The sequence below is a fragment of the Pipistrellus hanaki genome (assembly GCF_964339955.1).
Source record: "Pipistrellus hanaki genome assembly, chromosome: 9".
Lineage (NCBI taxonomy): Eukaryota > Metazoa > Chordata > Mammalia > Chiroptera > Vespertilionidae > Pipistrellus > Pipistrellus hanaki.
Window position 1 is genome coordinate 23,269,863 of NC_140511.1, and position 26,944 is coordinate 23,296,806.

General features: G+C 35.5%; 1 protein-coding gene across 2 annotated transcripts in view; it reads right to left on the reverse strand.

Moving 5' to 3' along the window:
- The window catches only part of CNTN5 (contactin 5), a 917,150-nt gene that overhangs the window by 708,171 nt on the left and 182,035 nt on the right, over positions 1-26,944 (reverse strand). For both annotated transcript variants that reach the window (XM_084894670.1, XM_084894671.1), the window contains exon 2: positions 6,591-6,728. The gene's annotated coding sequence lies outside the window, so the exon portion shown is untranslated. The remainder of the gene's footprint in view (positions 1-6,590; positions 6,729-26,944) is intronic.

Sequence of the window (26,944 nt, forward strand, 5' to 3'; positions counted from 1 at the left end):
TGCAAGCCCTCCACTGGGGATTGAGCCTACAACCTGGGCATGTGCCTTTGACTGGAGTATAACCCAGGACCCTTCTGTTCACAGGCCAACGCTCTATCCACTGAGCGAAACCAGCCAGGGCCTGGACTTACTGTTTTATGTACCAAATGCAATATTAGTTCATAGTTGTTGACTTTATGAGTGTGAGCAGACATATCTCTTAATAATTGAATTGTAGAATCAGCCTAAATACAAATTCCTTTTAGCCCAAAAGTAATGTTAGGGTGAACAAGTCTAACATTCACCAGATAAATTTGTTGTAAGATTTATTTTTTCAGAGATTCTGACCATATTGTGATTACACACCAATAGGAGATGTAGTTAATGTTCCAGTCCCTAATCCCTAATCCCGCAACCCACATCCAGCTCCTCATGGACATTTTCTCTCCTTCAGGGTCTGCACTGTGTAGTTGCTTCTCTGCCTCAAGATTTTCTCTAGCACCATGGAAGATATTTTAGGCTCTGCAGGGCAGCCTAAAATGGCCCCAGGATTTAATTTTCCATAAGTTAACTCTCAACCAATGAGACCAAGGAGGGACACATTTAACCCGTTTTCTATCTCCTTGGTACAATAATCTTGACCATGTTCCATGTGAAACCTCAGTGGGAAGTCGATGCAAGATGGCAGTATCTTCCCACATTCTGTTTTTAATCTGTCATGGATTGTGAGGCAGATTACCAGATCTGTGAGAATTGCTTACATGGTTGTGAGTAAAATTCTGAGAAGTTCTAAGAGCAAAAGACATGCCTATCCCTCAAGCCTTGCATATATTGGCCTTTTTTTTTTTCTTTTTCTTTTGTTAATTTCCCAAATCCTGATTTCATTCTAGATAGATTGCACTGTACTTTCTAATAAAATGACACAATTCAAGAATTCACATGACTCTCTCTGTGTGTGTGTATGTGTGTGTGTGTGTGTGTGAGAGAGAGAGAGAGAGAGAGAGAGAGAGAGAGAGAGAGAGAGAGAGAGGAGACAAAAAATTGATGAGTTCATGATCACTATATTTTTACTCAAAGCTTTGAGAGTATAGCATTTTTTATTTTCTACCCAAACAGGTCATCGTGAGGACAATAATGTGACAATCTGTTATCGTTAACTCTGTTGGAGTGTTCTGAAGACACTAGAAAGAGGATTAAATGACCTGGAAAACTCAGTCTATGGAAAAGTCTATTGTACTCATCTCTGTTATTTCCGCTGCTATGCATCACTGAAATCTTAGAACAATATGATTTGCTATAGTGACATATAAACACAAGGGTCATTTTTCACCTTCTTCATACCAAGTAAACCTCAGAGATCCTTTAATATTTTTTCTTCTAAGTGCTACTTTAATATAAAATATTGTTAATGTTAAAAGTTATATTCAGGATGTACTGATGAAATGTTTAATTATTTAAATAATTTATCTATTTGAGAAACACATAGGTGATAGGAAGCTTTAATATAATATACATATTGTCTGTAAGTTAAATTTATGATATGATGGTTTTGCTAACTCTGGCAGATTTACAAGATAAATAAAGCAAATAAAAAGAGACTATTTGTAGTGTCTTAAGCAATCACAAATCTTCAGTGTCTTTATTTTCCTGAAATCTACCATTCCAACATCTGTGCAAGGATAGGACTAAACACACCTCTGCATGAGTGAGCAAAGGTTTTTAACTAAAAGTACCACCTCCCATCTCCCACATGTCATAAGCAAATTAGGTAAGAAAAAATGCTTGTAAAGTAAATACATTAACTTGCTTAATGTAGTGTTAAATTAAAAGCATAATTCAAAAAAGTAAGATTTTCAACCATGGTAATAGACCAGAACTGACTAAGCAAGCACAAAACCTGGTGCCACGGTGTACAATTTATAAGGTTCCAAATACATTTTTTGGGCAATTTTTCATGCCTCTATAATGAAGTAATTACTAAAAATCATACAGAAATACAAAATTTTAAGTTACAACCCAAGAAAATATAAATATTTTCCAAGGAAAAAGAATGTTATTATGCTAAATGAAAAACGAAGTGACACTAGAATTTTTAAAAAGTTTACTAAGGGGTTATGCTGTCACTAGCAAACTATTTATAGTGTAATCTTCACTAATAGAAGTCTAAACTGTTAACTCACCATACATTAGCTGTAGGGACTTTATACTTAGCAATTTTGATATACATAGGTGATCATTTAAAGATCACTTAACATCTGTAGAGACATGATCCTCAACTCACCTCATTTAGATTTAAAGGCTGTCCTTTAATCATAGTGCCCATAGTAAAGTGAGGGAAAACTTAAATCTGGAGGAATAATTTGTGAGTAAAATTAATTTCTCTATAAATTGTAAACATGTGTGTTTGTAACAATGAATATCATCTACATCAACCATTATTTATACTTCTCTTAGTTCAGATACAAAGAACACACTATAGTTATAAAGCTCTATGGTGGGTACAGATTAGTATAAAGTTAAAGTGCCTAACTTTAAAATGTGCTGTGTGAGAAATAAAAGACAACTAACAAATAGTGATGATATCAGTCAGTATATACCATGTTTCTTTCATTTCATACAAAAAGAAACTGAAGCTTATTGTAGAAAGAGTATTTTACTTTGATCTTGAACACAAAAAGAGGGAAAAGGAAGGGAATAATACAAACCAAGTAGGGTTAATGATAACAGTGGAATTTGAGAAGGGCAGAGAAATACATATGTAAGGACAATGACTATCAAGAATAAGTGGAACACAAATTTCTTTCTGGATAATTGTGGAATCAGCCATTGCTGCATAACAAACCATCCCCAAACTCAATGTTTCAAAACAGCAACCATTTACTATCAGTCACTTATATTGGGTGGCTGAAAGTCAGCTGATTAAGGCTGAATTTAGCTGGAATGGTTTACCTGGAGTGGATTAACTCCACATATCTCTTTTTCTCCTTATTTTCTTGGTGAATGGGAAAAGAGCCATAGGGTTAGTGGAACTATGAAATGTATCTTTAATCCTAACCATAGGGCTAATGTACCAATGCCTTTGCCTAATTCTAACGAGCAAAGCAAGTCATATAGCTAAGCCCAAAGTCAAAGGGAAAATAATATTATATTTTACTCATATTTAGAAGAATTGCCAAATAATACAGATAGAGAGCTGAAGAACTAAAGACAATATTGCAAACTATTGCACTTGTAGAATACAAACTTGGAAAGCTATTCAATAGCACATCTGCAAAAGTATTGATTGCCAACATCAGAGTCTGTTTTTATTTATTTATTTATTTATTTATTTATTTTACAAGCAAAGGAGAGCTATTAAAAGTTTGGGTACCAAGATGCTTCACCATAATCTTATTTTCTTAAAAAAGGTGTAGTCATAACTGTCATTTTTTTTTCATTTATAGATTGCTTTACGTGTTAAAAATATTTTTCTATGTTGAAAAAATGAGGTAATGAAATTATTACCAATGTTTTATTCCCAATACTTAAAGTTTTGCCTTTTAAATTTAGATTTTAAATCCAACTGACATTTTTATTTGTTTGTTTGTTTAGCTTTGGATGCTGAGCAATCTGATTTTATTTAAATACTAGAGGCCAAATGCACAAAATCCATGCAAAGGTTTGGACCTCGCAGTCTAGGCTTTGTCCAGAAGGTCATCTGGAAGGCCGTTCAGCTGTCTGGTCTAATTAGTATATTGCACTTTTATTATTATAGATTTGGTTCTACTCAGTGGTAAAATATATGGTACTCATTCTATCACCATAGCTATCGTGCTAAATACCATCTAGAAACCAAACTCCAAGTATGTGTGTTTACGTTTATATACATAGAATAGACAGGAAAACATTTTTTCTTTCTTTCCAATTTCTATGCAATTTTCAAGACCATCAAGGATCAAAATTAAATTTTCCAGTTTTGAAGTTGGGAGAACATCCCAATCTACCTTTCTCAGATGTAGTACTCTGAGGTTGCATACACGGATACCAAGGGCTAGATGGGTTCTTTTGTTGTTTGTTTTTTCATCAAGTGGTAAAAAATCTGCCAGTTCTGAAAATCTGTGAACCCAGAGTCACTTAGCCTCCTCTCTAATGGAACAAAGTTCTTTCTCTTGGAACGGAGCCATTGCCGGCTGTTCAGAGTTGTGTAAGTTATCGTGTGAAACATTTCAGTCTCAGAGGCTGAATTAAGGATACCTTTTAAAATATGCTGCCTTTTATGGCAGGGGTTTCGTTGATTGTGTCAAGATGAAACTGTCAGTGTCTATTGTAAATGTTTTGAGTGGTTGTGGTAACAGATTAGGTGCAAGTACATGAATGAAACGGGGTTTTATTTAAGGTGACACCTTGAGCCCACTCTCATCAGAATCATCAATTCTAATTCACTTAGGTCTTTTCCCAGTGCTTATTCTGTTTCACTTGTTTCAATTGCTTCCTGTTTTACCAATATGCTTTTCAATTAGTGGGGCAGAGCAATAACAAGAGTGACAGGGCAAGACTGAACTATGCTCTGTCAAACCTACCTCCAAAGGTTCCCTGTACTGTTAAATCAGCTCTCCATCCTCAACTTGAAACCCACACTTATTAATAGGTTGGCAAAAAAGGCTCTCCTCAAAAATTAATTAGAGTTCTGTTGAACTACTTGAATTTAAAAATAATTCAGCTGGTAATTGATAGAATGCCCCAGCTCACAGGTGGCAAAGACGTTCACTCCACTCTATTTCCATCTGTTGATACGTCTAACCATAAATTTAAATTGCATATCCATCATCCATCTGGAAGTCAGCACTAAATCCAAAATCCTCTTGCCTACAGCTGCTAGGCTATATTCAGTTGTCTTTCTTTGAAAATGTCACAAGAACCATAAATAAACATTTTCTACATTGCAAAATTCAATTAAGGTGTCTCCATATAATTTATCTTCAGTGTTCACTGATATTGAAGAAGTAGCAAGTGAATATAGAGTTTGATTTGTTAATATGCTCCAGTGATTAAGAGTTAAGAATAAGATATGTAGGTAGTATACATATATATGAAATATTGTATATATATGAAATATTCTCCAAAAATGTGTATGCATAATTTCTAGGTAGAATACACATTGTTATTTTAATTTTATTTTGCATATTCTCCTAACAAACTGAACTATTATGGCAAAATTTGGCTAAAAAATCAGTTTAATATTAGAATAAAGCGATGTACTAATTTATAGGGAACTCACTCTTTTTCCATGGTTTGAGAATTCACTATCAGATACTTTCTACCCACTTCCTTATCTTTTCACTCCACTTGTTTCTAGATTTTGTAAAATGTAAAATTTATATATTGTTTTTCTTAGAAAATTAATATAAGGATACCTGGTACAGCTAGGACTTTCAATGACAATGACAAATTGTTATGTTTTAAGGTAATGCACAAAATATACTTGAACTGTGTGTAGACTTTATCTACACATTGGACAAAATTTTCTTCAATAACCTTCCTGGATCTAGGCATGATTATTACAAAGTAAAATTACATTGGTCAAACTCTTGCCTCTTACACTCTCCTACAGAACTGCTCTCAAAATAAGATTTACTCACATTCCTTCTTTAACTTTAATTTTCAAGCCTGAATGCCTGACAAAACTGAAAGCACAGAAGAGGCTGAGGGAAATACTTCCCAATATTTTGAATCAATTAACTTGACAAATTAGAGGGCAGATATATGGCAGCCTTAGATTTCGGTGAGATATTGTCAATATTTTACAAGTAATTAGAAAACTAATATAATTAAATACCCAAAATAATTTACATCCTTGGTTGATTACCTAAAATTTAACATAAATATTCAAGTAAATGGCACACCATGGATTTAAGATAATCTGTTATTACTCACTTAAGTGTGAATATTAACATTCCAAATTATGTATTCTAAAATAGTTCATTGAATTAATTTTAAAGGATTATTAATAAGTTATGCAAATGGTCGCTTTAACTCAAAAATAGATGCAATTAATATGTAATGATTTGGGTTGTTTTATAAGCATATAAGAATGTGGAACTGCTGAACAAAGAACATAAGAGTCACTTCATTTAGGAGATTCCCTATTAAGGTGAGAATGACTCAACCTTTTACTGACTATGACTTCCTGCTTGTATCACATAAGCATTGTTTTCAAGCTCAAGTTATCGAAAATCATAAACCCATTCACTAGCACATTATACAGTGGTTGTGGAAGATATTATGAAACATGGGGCCATATTAGAGTATTGTTCCTCTTACTGTTTTCAGTAAATTAACAATCTATATGTATTTGCCATTCTCATTTCAAACTAAATATGTAATAAAAAATATAATTTTCACCTTAATATAATTTCTGAATATTTCTAGTACGTGTATGTTTATTGACACAATTAAGGTCTTTTTTCAATTTCAAAATAAAACACTTATTTGAGTATATACAATTTAAGCTTTAATATATTGAGGTGTTACTCAGGATTTCTATAAATGAAACACATGGGTTCTATGGTTGTTTTCTTTCTTTCAACATTCTTTTCAATTTTAAAGGCAAATGAACAGAAGATGAATTGTACCTGCTTTCTGAAACAGGGTCCAAGTTAGGGACTTCAAAAAGGAACTGGTTTCCGTAAAGATATCCTTTTACTGTGGTCATGCAAAAATGATACTCAGTAGATTCTGAATGGCAATAAATGATAATCCTTAGAGGTCACCTGTTAAGAAAAAAAATTAAATTAAAAAAAAATATATATATATATATTACTGTGGTTACAAATGATCTTTCTTTTAACTTTCCATTACTTAAACAAAATTTCTTATTATATTTTACATCTTCTCTATTTAGTTAAACAGAAATTACTATGCTGTTTACCCATATCAGTATATACAATTATAATTAAATATATTTATTTAGTTGTTTTTCAAATTTATTTTTTTGTAATTTATATTAAATGATAATAGTGAAGAATATTACCCTAAATTTTCATGGTTTACTTAAAACATTTAACAAATCATCCAGACGGAAAATTAAGGTACCCTTAGACTTTATCTACACATTGGACAAAATGAATTTAGTAGATATTTACAGAACATTCAATCGAATAGCACCACATTCAGCTGCCTCCTGCACACCCCCTGGCATGTACTCTGACTGGGAATCGAACTGTGACCTCCTGACTCATAGGTGGATGCTCAACCACTGAGCAACACCAGACAGGTGGCAATACTTTTTTTTTCACTTGATACCAAAAGCAAAGATCCTTAATGGAATCATGCTAAGTGAAAGAAGCCAGACAGATACAGATAAAAAATACATGGTACCAAAAAATACATATATGGAATCTAAAAAGAAGAGTCAAATTCAGAAACAGAGAATCAAATAGTGGTTGTCAGAGGCTGGAGAGAATGAGGAAAACAGGAAGAAGTTAGTGTAAGGATACCTTCATTGAAATTATAAAGTAAAAAAGTATAAAGCATGGTGACTATAGTTGATAACACTGCACTGTATAATTTCCTATGAGAGAGTTTAAATGTTCTCACCAAAAAATAGGAAAGAAAGAGAGATAACTTATTGTTGGATGTGATAATTAACTAAATGAGGGAATCCTTTCACTATATATGTATATCAAATATCGTTATATATACTTTAAATATCTTATAATTTTATGTAAATTGTATCTTAATAAACCTAAAATTAAAAAAAACATTTAACACAACACCCATATTCCAGATTTTTTAAGTTTTTATAATAATTCTGTTACGTCTAACATTTGAAATATTAATTTTATTATTCCTTTGATTTAAGAACTTACAATATATATTTCTTCTTAAAAGTTTATAAGGGATTTATATTTTTTAATATGTTTGAAAATTATGTAACTATATCTTGCTTGGAGTTCTGAATGGAATGTGCATGTGTTGTGCATTCTCTATTCTTTTTACTTCTAATAAATTCCCTGTACAATGAAATTCTCCATTCAGTAAAATTATATTTTTCTAAAATTCAATATTTGATAAAGTTGTGATACCACTTTACATTAGTGGAACCATAGGAAATCAAGATATTTTTGTTAGATAAAAATGGTGATTTTATGAGTCAGTAATTTTATGAGTCAACCAAATATTTTCTCTACTCCTAGTTTACATTTCTGATGTCAAGTCCAAATGCTAGATATCATACCAAGCCAATTATTTAAAATAATACACAAAGCTAATTTTATTTTGTTAATCTCACACTATACATACAAACCTATTCAAGAAAGCTGATAATATGTCTAAGGCCACTTAAAAAGTAACTTAATTATTCTCTTAACAAGCAAAGCTGTTGTCTGTGTTGATGAGTAATTCTGAGCAGCAGGGACTAGATAATTATTTTATTTTCCTTTCCTTTCCTTTACCTCTTCCTTCCTCCCTTCTTCTCTGCTCCCTCCCTTCCTTCCTTTTTTCGTCCCTCCCTCCCTCCCTCTCTTCTTTATGAATTCAATTATTTAACAAATATTATTTCTTTAATCCCTATGTATGTTTTAGATCTTTGTCTTCTCCATTTCCATTACTACTTATAAATAAGCCAGTTTTCTGCATTTGTCACTGAATTGGTCTCCCTGCATTTCACTATTAGCCCTCTTAAAATGAACTCCATGCTGCATCCAGAAGGATAGTTCAAAACACATATCGGATAAATGGTTGGAAATAGTGTTTTTTCTCACTTATATTTTTCTGTTATGCTTACTATATATATATATATATATATATATATATATATATATATAACCAATTAACCTCAATAACACGCACACAGACCACACACACACACATATACAGTCATGTGTCACTAAACAATGGGACTAAGTTCTCAGAAATGCATCCTTAGATGGCTTTATCATTATGTAAAAATCATAGAGCATTCTTACATAAACCTAAATGGCACAGCTATTACACACCTAGGCTGTATGGCTATTGCTTCTAGATTACAAGCCTGTATAGTATGTTACCATACAAAATGATTCAAGCATAAGAGAAAATGATACAATCAAGAGACTGGGTAGATACGAGATGTATGAGATTGCTGCCAGAGTAGCATGGCATGTTGTTGAACAGCAAATTATTTATATAAGTAGAAAAAGCACACTTTAAAGCAACAATAGCCAAAACCGGTTTGGCTCAGTGGATAGAGCGTCGGTCTACAGACCAAAAGGTCCCAGGTTTGATTCCGGTCAAGGGCATGTACATTGGTTGCTGGCACATCCCCAGTGTGTGTGTGGGGGGGGGGGGGGGGGGCGGAGCGGTGGGGAGGTGCAGGAGGCAGCTGGTTGATGTTTCTCTCTCATCGATGTTTCTACCTTTCTATCCCTCTCCTTTCCTCTCTGTAAAAAATCAATAAAATATATATATATATATATATATATATATATATATATATATATATTTAAAAGTATATATAAAACACACAAAAACCCATAGCATATTTGTTATTATATATTATAATGTATTGTACATAATGGCATGTGCTATACTGTTATCTGACTGACGGTACAGTAAGGTTGCTTGCAACATCACATGTTGGGTAATGTTTTGTGCTGCAATATTGCAATGGCTATGGTGTCACTAGGCAACAGGAATTTTTCATCTCCATTATAAACTAACTAGTGGTCCGGAGCATGAAATTCATGCACGGTGGGGAGGGATGTCCCCGGGGGGATGGGGGGTCCCCCAGCTTGACATGTGCCCTCCCACAGTGCAGGAGCCCTGTGACGGATCACCCCAAAGACATAAGTTCTGTTCACCCATCTGGTGGATTGCCCCAGAGAGGTAGGCCAGAGCCGGAAGCCCCGCCTCTGTGGCATGAGCGGGACCAAGAGAACCCTTTCAGAAGCTGCCTGGAGCAGCTGCTGGCACCCACCCTTGTGCTGCTCACACAGTGTGAAGCCCTGCCCACCCTGGTGATGGACTGTGATGGCGTGATGGCATAATGATCATCTAGGCTTTTATTAGTATAGGTGAGACCGCTGTGGTATCTGCATACCATCCCTTACCAAAATGTCACTATACAGTGAATGGCTATAATTATTATCATCTCATTATGTGCTATGCTAGTTATTAAAAATTCAATACGATAAAGACCTGCCCTTAAGCAGATCCAGTGAAAGTAGATCCAGTGAACAGCCAATTTGATCGCTGTGTGATAAGTGCTATAACATAAAGGTCAGCCGGAAGCCATGGAATCAGTGAGAGAACCCAGACCATTCATTGTTGAGCGTCCAGGGAAGGCTTTCAGGTGAAGGTGTAGTCAAGCACGAATGGCCACAGTTGTGATCAGGAAGACACATTAAGTCATATGCTTAGAGATCTTGTATGGTGCATTAAAGAACTTGTACTTGGTTTCCAGGCTATTGTGAAAATTAAAAATAGCCCACTGAATAAAAATACTAGTACCTGCTTTGGGAGCTTCTCAATCAGACTATCAGACCTCAGAGGGAAGGTAGGGGAGGGTGGGGGCAAAGGGGAGATAAAAACCAAAGGACTTGTGTGCATGCATATAAGCCTAACCAGTGGTCATGGACAACAGGGGGTGGGCACACATGGGGAGGGGATTGGGATGGGAATGGGGGGATGAGGACAATTATGTGACACCATAATCAATAAAGAAATTTAAAAAAATACTTGTACCAATGACAAAGTCATCTGAATTCTTATACACATATTAAGTATCACAGTTTAAAAACACTTCCAATTATATTAGGTCATTTAAGCTTCCACCTGCTTTCACTAATGTCAAGACAGATTTTTTTTTCCAGAGAGCCTGTAACACACAGAAGGTTATAGAGAGAGTACATGCGAGAACCCAGAATAGCACAGTCCAATCCACTGTTTCTGCAAACAGGGTGTAAGATATGTCATTGTTTAAGTGGGCTCTGCTGATGTAATATTGTATAGAAAACTGTTAAAATACTCAATGCCAAATATTCTTTATTTGTCTTTTCAAAAAATATTTAAAACCTTAACTTTTAAGTGTTAATTACACTGTAGTGAATCCTTTATGATTCACAGTCAATTTTTAATGATGCCAGGTGTGTCATCCTAATTCCAGATTAACTGTATCCCACTGACACGATTTCTCCCCCACTCTGCTGCCACCTGTCCAGTACCAAACCCACTCAGCTGTGGAGACTGACAGCTGGTTCTGAGGGGGAAGTGGGGGGAGCAGAAGTCAGGTGAAAATGACTCATTAGCAGTGAAATGGAAAAAATGTGCAGACTTCCCTGCGGACATTTTGGATAATGCATAGTTCTTTTTTTTTCCCCCCTAAAGCTCCTCTCACTCTGATTGCCCAGTTGAGAGTTGATTCCAACAACAACAACAACAACAACAACAACAACAAAAGGGCCTTTAATATTCAAAAGTTTTGACATTTCCATGAGGTTATGTCATCATATTTAATTCATTTATTTAGATTACCTTAACACTCATTGAGATTTTCATTTTGGCCTGAATCATAGCAGAAGTACCCCCCCCCCCCCAATTCTGATGTTTGGCGTTCTGAGCTTGTCCAGGATTAGAAAGAATCCTGAAATTGGGAGTTGGCATACTGAACTGTAGTCGCACATTAGCTACAAAAACCACGACATTGGACATCAGACTGCATATGAAGAAAACAGAAATTTATGAGCAGCATTTGAATCATGCTGAATTATAGGTGTTTCTCTCACTCTTCTGTTTCCTTTAACTTTGCTTACGTAAAGTTATTTAGAGATTACTTATATATCTCTCAAATGTCTCATATTGCTGGCTTTTTATACTGCTTAAAAATCTTTTCTTTGTGTATAAGGCGTGTTTCAAAGATCAATAAACAGTCTTATACTCAAATTTTAAAGTAACAGTTTTTAGAAAAGTAGTAGAGAGATATCAAACTTATAAAGTTCTAAGTAAAGATGTTTTACCAAAAAAAAAATCTCCAATGCTATGAAAGTCTTAGTGACTGAAACATTTAAAGAGCAATTTTCTTATAATAAGTTAATTGTTGCCAAAACTGGTTTGGGTCAGTGGATAGGTCGTAGGTCTGCGAACTGAAAGGTCCCAGGTTCAATTCCATTCAAGGGCATGTACCTTGGTTGCAGGCACATCCCCAGTAGGGGGTGTGCAGGAGGCAGCTGATCAATGTTTCTAAATCTCTATCCCTCTCCCTTCCTCTCTGTAAAAAATCAATAAAATATATTCTTTAAAAAAATAAGTTAATTGTTGTAGAATGTCTCCTAAATGTTCTTCCTACTATGAGGAGCTAATTATGTTTAGCTTAACAAATTTTACCGATTTTTAAGGCCAAAATGGTAGCAATCGTGAATGAAGAAAGAAGCTTAATATACAAAAACAGCTATCAGGCATCATGGCTCCTGATAGCAAACATCACTGCATGCCTTTCAGAAACTTGGCTCTCTAGAGTTTGTTCAAATTATTGACACACGGATGGGCCAAGAATAACGCTGAAAACACCAATACTGACTGGGCAGAACTTCAAAAATAAAGTTTCCTGAAACCTTATCTCACCTTTTACCACTTGAGCTCTTTTCTCACAGATGTGTGCTTGCCTTCTGACCTCCCTCGTTTCCCCGCAGCCCGAAGCTCCGCTGTTATTAGCCCCCACTGGAAGCCATCCTGATACATCTGCCACTGCTAGTTAAGAATACCATCTAACTTGAAAATAACTAGCATTTTTCTCCTTGAGTCCTTTTTGGCTTCCTCACTGCGGGGGTCAAAAGGGCTGCCTGTAGCAAATAGCCCAGCCCAGAAATGGCTGCTGAAGTATTTCATTTCACAAAAGCGTGAACTCCCAGGCCAACCTTGACCACGTGCCTTCTATCTGGAGGGACCCTCTTCCCTCCCCCGGGTCCAATGTCATGGAACAAAACTGCCTTTCAGACACGAGAGCAGAAATCCCCACAGAGGAGATAGCAGGCTGAAGCCCTTTTGTTTAGGCTCTATTCTCTAAGCATCTGTGGGAGCCACTAACACTGAAAAAGGTGTCTGCTGCCTCTCCACCGCTGGCACGGCAGCTGTCAGCACGTCTGGTGTGGAGGTACAAATGCCGTGCAGGTACTGTCAGCAGAGTCACACCCACGGCAAACAGCCCCGCCGTCTGGCCGGCCGCCAGGGCACGTCATCATCTCGTTGCCCTCTGCTTGGAGCGGGACATCTGTTATCACTGCTCCCGCCAATTGTTTCTAATTGATTTGCTTCACATCAATGGGATGAAATGGTTTTGTTGTGTCGTGTGTGTGTGTGTGTGTGTGTGTGTGTGTGTGTGTGTGTTGGTTTTTTTTTTAAACTCAGTTTAAAGCTTTCATTTCAAAAGTGAAGAGGAACTGAGGTGCCGAGCATGTTATGGTCCAGCTCTTTGTGATGTATTAACATGTGTGTCCTGGAGGAAATGGCTTGAATGAAAACGTGTTCCCCACTCCCCACAGGGGTGTCTTCCGTGGAGGGGAGAGTGCATTGGAAAACAGCAAGTACCTGAGAGATGTACAACGTTTGCATGCTTACTTTGAAAACTCTGTGAGTTCTAATTAGAGAAAACTGACCACGTATAGATAAAGATGATCAATCCATGAAGTGATTGCTTCGTCTTTAAGAAGTTCTAGAATTCACAACAAAAAGGCATGACGAACTAGATCAGCCTCCCCTAAAACTCTCCGTTTGATTTTGGTACAAGGCCATCACATCCAAGTGGTGATACAAAGATGCTCTCTCTAGGGATGGGACTCCGTGGATATGAATATCGACAAACTGCTTGGCATCATCAATTGCTTTATGATTTGCAGTTTATCACCAGCTTTAAACCCGGACACGGTAAGTGACTAACCTGTTTGTCAGTATCTACAGAAGGATGCCTTTGGCCTTGGAACAAAGCCTGTGGGACACTTTTTATGGGGACAAGTGCAACCAGAGCACATAATGAGAAAGCAGGAATGGCCCCTCTAGGGAAAAAAAAAGGCATATGCTCCTTTAATCATCCAATTAAAAGGACAAACATCACGGGCATTGCTTTCCCAAGTCCAAGTTTATATCCACACCTACACACATTCCCAGGAGGTGCACACATTCACCCCCTTCTCCATTATTTGTTTCAGTCTATCAAAGCTGCTTTGCTAAGTTTAGCGTAGTATTTTAATTAAAAGAAATAAGCATGACAAAAAGGCCTGGCTTGCTGTACACGTTCAATCAGTACAGTGTCCTTCGCTCTCTAATCATCAACATCAGTGACCTATTTCTAGGCCTAATCTTCCAAACCTATAAGTGCCTAATCCATACACACATATGTATACCGCATAAGCCCCTCAACTCAATATTTTAACACCCCTATAGTTTTGCTTTGTAAATATTATGTAAATGTTTTTAAAGTGTTTTTCTTTCATTCACACAGTTCCTTCTCAAAAACAAAATAAAGTAAAACAAATATAAAGCATCGTTTCCCTTGACATTTGTGTATGCCAACTGTTCCTGTCTAATAATTGGCTACATTCAGTGATGATCACTCAGAGACGGTTACCAAACCCGGCTCTCTTCTCCACCTTCAGTGCTAATGTTCGCTGAAGTGCTCTCCTCACTTGGCAGTGGCAACAGCCTCCCAGCAGTTTTTCTTGTGCCTCCTCTCTCTCTCTCTCTCTCTCTCTCTCTCTCTCTCTCTCTCTCTCTCTCTCTCTTCTACCTTGATTTGTCTCATTTTTAAACTGTACCTAGTTCGCTTCCTTACAAACAAAACCACCGCACCACATTTATGAGCAGAGGCACTGCAGATTTGCAAAAGGAAAATATTGCTCGGAACCTGTAGTCTGATGCTATTTATAATCTACTTATTTTTCCAATTTCATTATCTGAACTACTCACCAGAACAAGTGCTTTCCTTCTCCTGGAATATGAAGTGTGTTTGTCACTCTGCCTGGAACAGACATTAAAACAGTCCCCACCCTTTATTACTTCGCTACTCCGAGTGCTGTCTACAGAACAGCAATGCCAGCGTTACCTGGGAGATTGCTAGAAATGCACAATCTCAGGTTCACTCCAGTCCTACTGAGTCAGAGTCCCTCGTTTTATAAATCCTCGCCCTTTCCTGTACACAAAACCATGATCTCTTTTGGAAAGACATTCTCCTGTAATTTCCCCAGTATATTCTTTTCACATCCTAATATATTCCCACCCTAAAGCATTTTAGATACATATTTTAATTATACTTGGTCACCTCCTCCCCAATCCCTTCTTTGTCTTCTCATCTCTCCTTTCTTCCCTTTTTTTCCCTTTTCCTCCTCCACATGCTATTGTTAATTGAGAGGAGCAGTAGTAGCAGTTGTTGTATTAATATACTCCTTTGGCTATGTGCCAATCAATTACTCTGATTTCTCCTCCCAGCCTAGATTTCCTCCTCAGCTTGCTTCAGTGAGGGATGAACTTGGCCTTTCCTTTGCCCAGAAATTAAATACCCTTTCCTGCTATGTGACTGTAAAAGTAAAACCAGCCTTCACAAACATAGTCACCGCTGAACCAGGGAAAGCAGTTATTTGGAATGAGATGCTGCAAATCCAACTATATATGGTATGACCTATCCATATTTATGAAAGGAATGAATCAGCTATTCAAAATTCTTCATGGAGTACACTCCATCTATATCTGAACAGTTGTAAAAATTTTAGAGAAACAATTGTAGAATGCTAAAGAGTTTCAGTTAATAATATTTTATAGCATACACATGTATACACTCCACTTGGATTAGCAACAAATAATGATTTTTGGTAATTAAAGAGATGAATGCCGTTCAGAAAACATATGCTTCACTTTTCATATAAGTTATCCCACTGAAAAGCTCTACAGAGCTACACACGGGCACTACTCGATTTGTTAAATATTTGTTGATTTGGATCTTGAAATTTGCTTTTACATTTACATTTTAAATGGCTTTCTCATATTACATATCTCTGGCCTTTTTGGGTTAATTTGGTTTCAAATCTACTTTCTAACCCATGTTCTCAGATACCTAAGGGTAAGACAATCCTTCCCAAATTTCTTTATTTGGAGCCCAGCATATGTTCATCTTAGGATATATTTTTATGAACAAATACTTTATTGAGTCAATAAAGTCTGGGTTATGACTAAGGCTCAAGTGATATGAAATTATGGCACGTTGTTGCAAACACAATATTTAACTATTCTAGATATAAATGATCATATCAAATATTTGCTTTTCAGTTGTCTTGATTATTATAGACACAGTTTAAATGGGCTTTGTTAAATGGCCTTTATAATTAAGAAATACAAAATTGCTGAGTATAAATTTTATGTAAACCAATCCTTCTTTGAAAATATACACTTTCAGGTGCTTTATTTCACACACAGGGTCTGTGTTCTGTAGTAAATTAAATTCACCTAAGCAGGAAGGACACCCATCATATTCTAAATAAATCATTTTGTCCTTTCATTCAATACATGATAACTTACCTGCCTTTTCAATGTTAACACTTTCTTAGCACATTTTTAGCTGTTTATGGAAGTCTTAAATCCAGAATAAATTATTGGATTAATGTGTGAATCTTAGACATTAATGATTCAAATAAAAAATGAATAAGACCTCTTTGATTACCAAAGAAGTGAAGATCTGTGTTGAAGCACAAATATTTCAAGCTGAAAATGGGTCGTAATGATCTACATATTTCAAGATAATTTACTTTCAACTTCTGAATTATGACCTACAATTATTTCAAACAATTAAAAAAAGTTTTAGTAGTGTGAACTTATATGTTGATAGTTAAATCTTATTGGTTTTTATATTTAAATTCTATTCATTGAACTTGGTATTCTAGAGAAAATAAGTCATAGAAAAACAACAAACAGTGGACACAGACAATAGGGGGTTGAGGGCATGAATTGGGGGCCAGGGGGTTTGGGAAGGTAATGGGGAGATGAGGACAAATATGTAATATCTTAATCAATAGAGAAGTTAAAAAAGAAAAACAACAAAAACAACCTTGAAATCTTGGATAATGGGATGACAACTAAGAGAAAGGCATTAATAGTGAATGAATCCGTGCACCAGGACTCTAGTATGCACATAAGATATTTGGTTAATCTCTTCCCACCCTTCCTACCTTCCCTCTAAGATTCATCATTCTGTTCCATCTTTCCATTCCTGTGGTTTCCACTCCTGCATTGGAGTATATGACCCCTGGTGGTCAGTGTGTGTCATAGCTACTGGCCAGTTGGCAAGTGGGCCTGTTGGCCAGTCACTTAGGCTTTTTATATATATAGACTAGAGGCCTGATGCACAAAATTCATGCAAGAGTAGGCCTTCCTTCCCCCGGCTGCTGTCACCAGCTTCTCTCTGGAACTCTAGACCTAGGGTTCCCTTGCAGCCCTGGCTTCATTCAGAAGGTTGTCCAGAAGGATGTCCAGTCTAATAAGCATATTATGCTTTTATTATTATAGATTGCTTGTTAAATATTAAATAATATTAAACTGATTGCTAGCATTGGACAATAGCCAATGTAGCATTCTTTAAGGAGGTGAATGCAGAAAATAACTACCACCTTCAACCATGTCTGAAAATATTTTCTGGTCTTCATTGTAGGAAGACAGAGCCCAGATATGGAACAATGGTCTTTATAAGTGGATGAGTACATCTTACAAGTAGGGGCAGCTACAGAAGAAGCTTGATTGATGGAACAGAGCCCCGAGTCAAGGGGAATTTTGTAGAAAATATCCCAGATATTCCTATAAAAACACTATTTTATCCTTGGCCAATTTCTGGACTGCAAAAGCACCAAGAAAAACTATGTAATTTTTTTTTTATTATTTTAATTTTATTTTTAACAGCAGACTCAACCAGCTGAAATTGAAGACAGGTTATTAGAAAATATGCAAACTTAAGCTGAGAGGGAATAAATAAAAATGAGAGGAACAGAGCATAAGTAAAGTCATATAGTCAAATGGCCAAAAGCCCTAACATAAGTTCAATAAAAATTCCAGAAGGAAGGGAGAGAGAGTTGGATAGAATAAATATGTGAGAAAATAATGGATGGCTCTGGCCAGTGTGCCTCAGTTGGGCATTGTCCCATGCACCAAAAGGTTGTTGGTTTGATTCCCAGTCAGGGCACATGTCGGGGTTGCAGGCTCCAACCCCAGTAGTGGACATGCAGGAGGCAGATGATCAATTTTTCACTCTCACATCATGGTTTCTCTCTCTTTCTCTCCTTGTCCCTTCCTCTCTCTAAAAATCAATAATAAAATTAGTAATGGATGGATATTTTCCTAAATGCTTATACTCATGTGTATTTTCTCCTTCAAAAATTGTTTGTATTCTTGCTCCACTTTTTTCTTCTTGGTATTTTGGTATTTTAGTATTTTCTTTTCCATTTTTTAAAATTTCTTATATTATCAGCCGAAACAGGTTTGGCTCAGTGGTAGAGTGTTGGTCTGTGGACTGAAAGGTCCCAGGTTCGATTCCGGTCAAGGGCATGTACGTTGGTTGCGGGCACATCCGCGGTAGGGGGTGTGCAAGAGGCAGCTGGTCGATGTTTCTCTCTTGTTGACGTTTCTAGCTCTCTATCTCTCTTCCTTCCTCTCTGTAAAAAATCAATAAAATATATATTTTTAAAAAATTTCTTATATTATCAATTTTAGAGTATCCCTAACCTCAGAAATCAATTTTAAAACATAAATAAGACCCTACCTTGTCTTTATAAAATTACCACATTCTCATCTTTTTATACAGTAAACTAAAACCCATCTCAATAATAGTTTATGATAACTTTTCTAAATATCTCTAATAAGTAGTCACTCACTTCTTATCTATTAAAAGCACTTGTACTATATCTATAGTACAACAAATACGTTATTTTTGTTAATTGGTCTGTTTTTCTACTCTAATATGAGCTCTTTCTACTTTCAAGAGCTCTTTACTTGTAGGTGCTCTGTAAATCTTTCTTAAGTGGATAGAATAAAGAATATATGTGAGAAAACAGAGAAATAAGTTATGATTTACAGTTAGTACTAAAAGGAAACAGAAAGGAAGCAAAGGCTGTTGAGTACAGTTTGGATATGCTCCATTATTTTGACAGTAAATTAGCTTTTCATTTGGATGTTACTTTCTTTCAGAAGAGTTTGATGCATTTTAAGTTGATGCAGCAGTGCATATTATTAAAGCCAGGAATCATAAATTATTCCTTAAATCATTGAGTCTTGGGAAAAGAGAAAGCCAATGAATCACATACCATTTGAACATTGATTTTGTTTTTGCATCAGCTTATGCTGTGCTTGGTGTATGTGTTTGGCTCCAGCAGGTCTGCATACTTTCTAATTTGCTTGAAAGCTGTGTGAAAATATTCCCATGGTCCTCTTATAAAATATGACAGCCTGACATTTTCTTTAATTACAAGACCTGATCTGTTTAATAGCAGAACATTGGCCTCCAACTTGACAGACCTCCCCTTTAAAATCAATGGTTAGACTCTAGGGCACCAGCTTGGTCATCAAGATCAATATTAGAAAAAAAAATAGCTTGTCAAGACATCTCAGCCTTTTATTGATTCAAATGGGGAACAGCTCACAGATTGAATAATGGTATTAGAGCTCTGATCCAACAACTAGAAACCTCTTACATTAATCCCAGTGTAGGCAGATGAATCTGTGATAAATGCCACAAGCACAAAATAATTACTCCAGTACTAGAGTTAGAAAAAGCTGAATGTCTTAAGGGAATAAATATATATATATATATATATATATATATATATATATATATATATATATATATATATATATATTGCATTTTTTAGATTCCTCAATAAATAAAGTAACAACGCATTTATTTTAGTTTTACTAAAAACATGACGAAACAAACAACAAAAAAAGCACTAAAAATTCATTTCACCAATACTAAGGAATAAAAGAGAAGTGATCATGAAGAGAAAAGAGGAAAAACTGTGATGAGAAGAAAAATAACATTATTTTCTCTTGAACATGTAGCTATTTAAGTAAAAATCTGTTAAAATTCTAGAAAGAATATTTAATTAGAAATCAGTGTTCTTCAAGAGCAAGCTAATTACATTGTTACACAAGTCGCTTACTTTATGTAGGCCTGATTTCCTACTTTGTCATATTCAGTACTAAGACAATATAATCGGAAAATTATTTAAAATCAGGAAGAAAACAAATAAATAACAGTCAATATTAGTTAATTTTATATTTTATAATTATAATACATTTGTATAGTTGTTCTTATTTTCACTCCTAAATTAAATACTATCAGAAGGTTTGAATATATTCACACCAATGAATGGAAAATTAAAACCATACTCAAGAGGATGTTTCATTGTATTAAAAACAATATGTATTTTTAAAATCAGAAACAAGAGTTTGGTATTCCTAATACTTTAAAAGGATTATGGATTTTGTACTTACACTACTGACCTATACACTTAAAAATGTTTAAAATGGTAAATGCTGTTTTTAAAAAATATTTTACCACAATTAAAACTTTATTTTAAGTACAGAAAAATAGTTTAAATGTTTTAGTTTAGTTTATATCTAAAATTTAGAGAAGTACACATCAACAATTTATGCTCTAGAATAGTAACTTAGAAACATATTTTTCTTGCTAGCTAATTACTACATTAACAGTGTTGGCTCATTGAATATCTCAACTTAATGGGCACTGTGGTAGGTATTTTATTTTTTTATTTGATTTACATATATACTTTTTTATTCTGCGTATTTGCAAGTATGATGCTACTAAAGAGTGACAATAACTTAAAAATAAAATATTAAGATGAAGATCAATCAATGTTCTTAATATATATATAGTCACCTTACTGCCATTTTCAAACTATAAATCAAAGTTTGAAATTTTGAACCGATCATCAAAGAGAGGTGTCCCACCTCAAAATGATAATTACTACCTTTGATGAATACTATTCAAGCACTGTGAACATAGATTACTGGAGGGAGTACAGAATTAATGCTTACATTTAGTGACATATAATTGAGCTATAGAGATGGGAGTTTGTGTTGATTTTGTATTTCTTTCCTCTAGTTTTAATCACATATGTAATCTCCAAACTTTAGTAGGTCACAAGGTAGATATAATTATGCTGTGATTATATCATTTTCTGTAATTTGCATTAAATTGCTTTGAAGACAAATGTGTTTCAGATTTATAATATTAATTAATATTTGCACAGTGATCTTCTATACAAATCAAATGTTCTGGTTGTAAGTATTTTATATTCTAACACTATTTATTCAAAATACTTAATAAATAAAAACAAGTAGAGTCCAATTCTTATGAAAATCGTGAACATATCAGGCTATTTCAACATGAATATACAGTGTAGCACATTTTAAAAATTAATGTTTAAAATAAACGTCTAAAATCAAAAAACATTGAAGAACATGTAGGCTATAATCTGAGGTCAAGAGTGTGCTGATAAAAAAAAAAACAAACACATAACTTATACTAGATGAAAAAAGAAATACCTATTACTACAAAATTAGCATAATTGATAAATATTTTTAAACTATTATTATTTATATAATTTTGTTTTATCACTAAAGAGTTAAGAAACATCCTAACATATTCTATTTAATCATTATAAAATATACATTTTATGTATATATGTACATATATTTGGTATATAGTATATATGCTTAGATCAACATATATGTATGACAGCAGGGCCTAGAGACTTTCTGGACCACCTTGGCATGCCTACTGCTGGCAGCCAGCTAGACCAAAAGGCATATATCCTGAGGCCATCCCATCAGGAACTGACCAGGTTCAGCCCGGTGCTGACCTCCATCCCGGTAATTATGCAATTTGCTGCACCCATCAGAGTGGCTGCTCCTGCAATGAAGAAAGCACTCCTTTGACCCGTGGCTTTCGGTTAAGTAGTGGAAAACTCCATGACATCTGGAGCCGCAGCCAGGATACCTCCACCGCTGACATGAAGCAAGCCAGTGATTATCTGCAGGTGCCCACAATGGTTGGCTGTCCCTACAAAGAACAGTTTCTTCCTGTTGGGGTGGGCGTTCTCTAGGGTCTCCAGTTAGAAGACTGGCTCTTCTGGGCCCTGCCATGGCATAAAGTAGGATTCAGGGGGAGGAACCATCGCTGTCTGGTGCTCAAAACTTGTCACCCTTGAGCTGGTTTCTGAGGGTGGATGGCAGAGGAAACCTGGGCTCCTACTCCTTCCAGCAAGCTAGAAGCAGCCTTAGGCTAAGGGCGATGGTTGCCAGCAGTTTGCTGTTTTTCACTATAATTCCATGGGATACACTTCTTTTACCACTTCTGAGCCCCCTCAAATCAAATAGCAACTAGTCTTTGACACTAGAGATTTCCCAGGACCGAGTAACTGGAAAAATACTGACTATGCTCTGAGGACAGCACACTATACCGAACTATGAATGTGGTTAAATCTCTCCATTATCTGCAATGCTGCTAGATTTTGGTCACTGTGCAAATGAGCCAGAAAGGGAGAAGGGATGGGAATTGCCCCCATTTGAAACATCACAGAGCCTACTGACTTACTGGAATTCCAACACTTCTCTTCGGTAGAATTTCACTTCGTTCTGTGACTTTGACTAATTACAGAATTCTGAAATGGTTGATCTTCACTCCCTATTTTTACTGTTTTGTGGGTTAAAGAGTTCACTGAAGTTCACAGTTCAGCGTTCCAGAATTCAATATTAACACCTGTCATTTGAATTGTCACTCCAAAGACAGTACTTCTTATCCTAATAATCATCATCTTAGATAGCTTTGTTTTCTTTTTAGACTCTCACCTATTGGCATCTTTTTTTTGGGCACCTCTCTTTTAAAAAAATACATTTTTATTGATTTCCAAGAGGAAGGGAGAAAGAACCATTGATTGGTTGTATCCTACATGCCCTATACTGATGATTGAGTCCACAACCCAAGCATATGCCCTGACTAGGAATCAAAAAGTGACCCCCCTGGTTCATAGGTCCACGCTCAACCACTGAGTCATACTTCTTGAAACACTTTTCTATTACAGCTCTTGGCTCTAGATAAATATCTATTAATTCATCTCAACTTACATGTGTGTGCGCGCGCGCACACACACACACACACACACACAGACGCGCGCACACTCAAGACCATTTCTTTACTCTTTTCTTTAATTCTTCACACATAAGAGCTCTATTTTTCTTTGATTTCACTGGGAAGGCCCTTGTCCCTTTGTCTTCCAGATTTAGTCTTACCTTGACTTACTGATTACTCCCTTTCAAGAGCTCTGCCCAAGTACCTGTTAATGTGGCAACTCTGTTTCTAACATTGTAAACTTCCATAAGTTTTCTCTTCTATTTATATTACTACTTTGTTCACTTATATTAATTGAGATGCTCACCAGCACAAAAATTATTATTTTCTTTTTACCAGACTGAAAGTGTCAGCCCATAAAAATGTTAAATGATATTGGGCCTGTTTCCACCAGCCTTTCAACTTTATGAGTCTGACATTTCTGGAATCTCCTTTCTGTCCATATCAGCAAATGTACCAACAATGGAAGTTTAACCATCAATTTCCCTGGTTCAAACATTGTAATGGTTTTAAAAGCAACAGTAGCACCAATCTACTTTGCAAAAATCACAGCATGATCCATAATTTAAGGATTGCCACTTATTTTCATTTTTCTTTTCACCTGCCTTTTCCTTTGTATGATTAAATCTTCAGAACAGATGGTAGAAGATTATCAATAAAGGCATTGCTAGCCTCAGTGTGAATTCACTATGCTCCATCAAAATCCATTGCTTAGCCACCTGCTCATTTATCACATTCAAAGCAACTATTTCCTGTTTTAGGCAATTTCAGGTAGGACAGTTTATTTCTCCTTGAGTGAATTAAGAAATGGAGATTATATGCACTTTTCTAATAGCCGCCTTTAAAACACAATATATAGCCATACATTACATTACATACAATTGGGCTATAATTTATATAATTACACACTTTTAAGGACATTTATGTTAATGTACCATTTTATTTATATTTCAGTTGTTTGAAGATTCCTGTTTTCATAAAGTCTGTTTGAAAAGTGAAATGAGAAAATAATGACTAGCTAATCCATAACACAATTGGGCCACAGGTAGTTAGAAGAGATTCAGTTATTACAAAGTAACTATGTTGAAGCCCTAACCTCAAATGTGATGACAGCTAAAGATGGGGACTTTGGAGATAACTACCGTCTTTCCCCGAAAATAAGACATCCTCCGAAAATAAGACCTAGCACATGGAAAGATAAGACATCCCCTGAAAATAAGACCTAGCGCAACTTTGGGAGAAAAAAATTAATATAAGACACTGTCTTATTTTCGGGGAAACAGGGTAGGACTAACTTCGGTCATGAGGTGGGGCCCTCATAATGGAATTAGTGGCCTTATGGAGAGAGGAGAAAAGATGTAGCTGTCCATACCAAAGAAAGGGAGTGTGACCACACAGAGGGAAGGTGAGCCTCTGTGAGCCAGGAAGAGAGTACTCAACAGGAACCAAACCAGCCACTCCTTGGTCTTGGATTTCCAGACTCCAAAGTGTGAGAGGGTATTTTGTTACAGCAGCACAAGCAGTCTAAGACAGTCAGTGTCTTTACAGATGTCATTATTCAAATGTCTTAAAAACATAGTTTGAGTCATTCTCATTATTGCAAAAATATAATCTTTGGTACATATTAAGCAAAATATGATCTTTGAAAACCTCTATGCTAAATTCTTCATAAAGTACATGAAGAAAATGATAACCAAAAGTGTAGTAGATTTATTCAAATAGGTTTTACTGGGAAATATCCTAATTTTAATAATCTCTCACATTTTTATATGATCATCTATTGTTAAATAAATCATAAAAAAACACATTTTCTGAAATATTTTTGTCATGTTCAATAGTTAAGAATTACACATTTGAATAAAGAACTGTTTGGTTGTATCTACAAATCAGCAGTTGCGTGTTATAAGATACACTTAATACCATAGAATAAATTTGGTAGAATGCCAACTGAAGAATAGTTATGCTATAAAAATAGTATTATTTAAAATTATTTTAAAGTACCAATTACTGAATGTAAAATGAAAACTAATGAAACTAGTTAAAGTTAGAGAATTTTTACCAAGCTGGCATTTCATCAATGATTACCACAAGTAGTTAAATAATAAAAAGATGGTTATATATAGTAGAAGTCTTTGGAAAGCTTTTTTTAAAATATATTTTATTGATTTTGTACAGAGAGGAAGGGAGAGAGATAGCGAGTAAGAAACATCAATAAGAGAGAGTCATCGATCAGCTGCCTCTTGCACACCCCCTACTGGAGCTTTGCCCACAACCAAGGTACATGCCCTTGACCGGAATCGAACCCAAGACTCTTCAGTCCCCAAGCCCATGCTCTATCCACTGAGCCAAACCGGTTTTGGCTGGAAAGCTTTTTGGAGCTCTATATTTTAGTTCCATTAATTGAGATAATATTTTGTGGTATTTTTTAAAAAATGGAGTCTCATTATCTTCTACATAAAACAGACTTCCAGCAGCTAGAAAATGAATCCACTTTTTCCCTACCTCATCTCCACCCATATCATATGAATGCTCTAATACATCATTCTGTAGTAAAAATTGAACTTAAAAAATAAATGCCAATTCTCTATTTTTTTTTTATTGTGTTACTTCCAGAACTCTTTGGTGAGAATACCCATGGCATATTTCTGATAACCTTGAATTGCTTTGGAGATCCCTTGTGTTACCCAAACATGCAGGGCAACTTTCTGATTACATATAAACATCAACATTAGCAAAAAATAGGGAAAGATGACCACCTACACTAGAGTTTCAAGGACAAGCACTTGCATTCCATCTCTGATATTTATAAGACACTAAAACCCTGATTCACAAAATTTGTGCAAGAGTAGGCCTTCCTTCCCCCAGCTGCTGGCACAGGCTTCCCTCTGGCACCCGGGACCCAGGCCTCCCTCCAGCCACCAGCAGGCACTTGGGACCCAGGCTTCACTGCAGCCCTGGCCTTGCTGGAAGGTTGTGTGGAAGGATGTCCAGAAGGACGTCCGGTCTAATTAGCATGTTACCCTTTTACTATTATAGATGTTTCTGAAAGTGTGCAAGCCTCTATCTTCAACTTTAAAGACAAGGACACTAATAATTATTTACCTAGAGTTTTTTGAGGATTAAATACGTAAAACAATGTATCAAGCCCTCAGTAAGTAATCAGTAAATGGGGTTGTTCGTTTTAAATGTGAAGAACAATTAGCGAGAGAGTTTTGAAGTTTTGAGTCTTGATACTGTTATAAAGAAAACTGACCTCATCAAAACAGTGACTAGAAATTCATCTATATTTTAAAAGTACTTAGAAGTGTAAACTACAGTCTTGCCAAAGAGAAAACGTCAGATGCTATGCCAAGATGACAATAACAAAAAGCTATACCATTCATAACCATAATTCATGGTTTTGTGAAAGCTAACTATAAGAAAACATTCATTTCAAATTGTAGCTGAATATCAATTCATTCATGACCATGTAAAATTTTAAACTAGATCAATTACAATAATTGACTCTCATTGAAAAATATCCTTGAACAATTGGGAAATAAATCTAGAAGATTAACAGGAGGTAGAAGAGTTCCTTGAAGAATTCAAGAAAGGTAAGAGTAGGTACAGAAAGTAGGTACGAAAGTAACCAAAGCAAAGTGGTCATAATTTATAGAATTCTGATTATATAATACTAGATGAACCTAGAATATTGAAAAAGCTCCAAAATAAAAAGTGTAGAAAACCAAATATTTTCTTTTGCATATAATATAATGGTGCTTATCCAAATGAATCAATGTTTGCCAGTGAGAAAGAAAAAGTGATATCTACTACCTGATCTCCCAATAATATAAT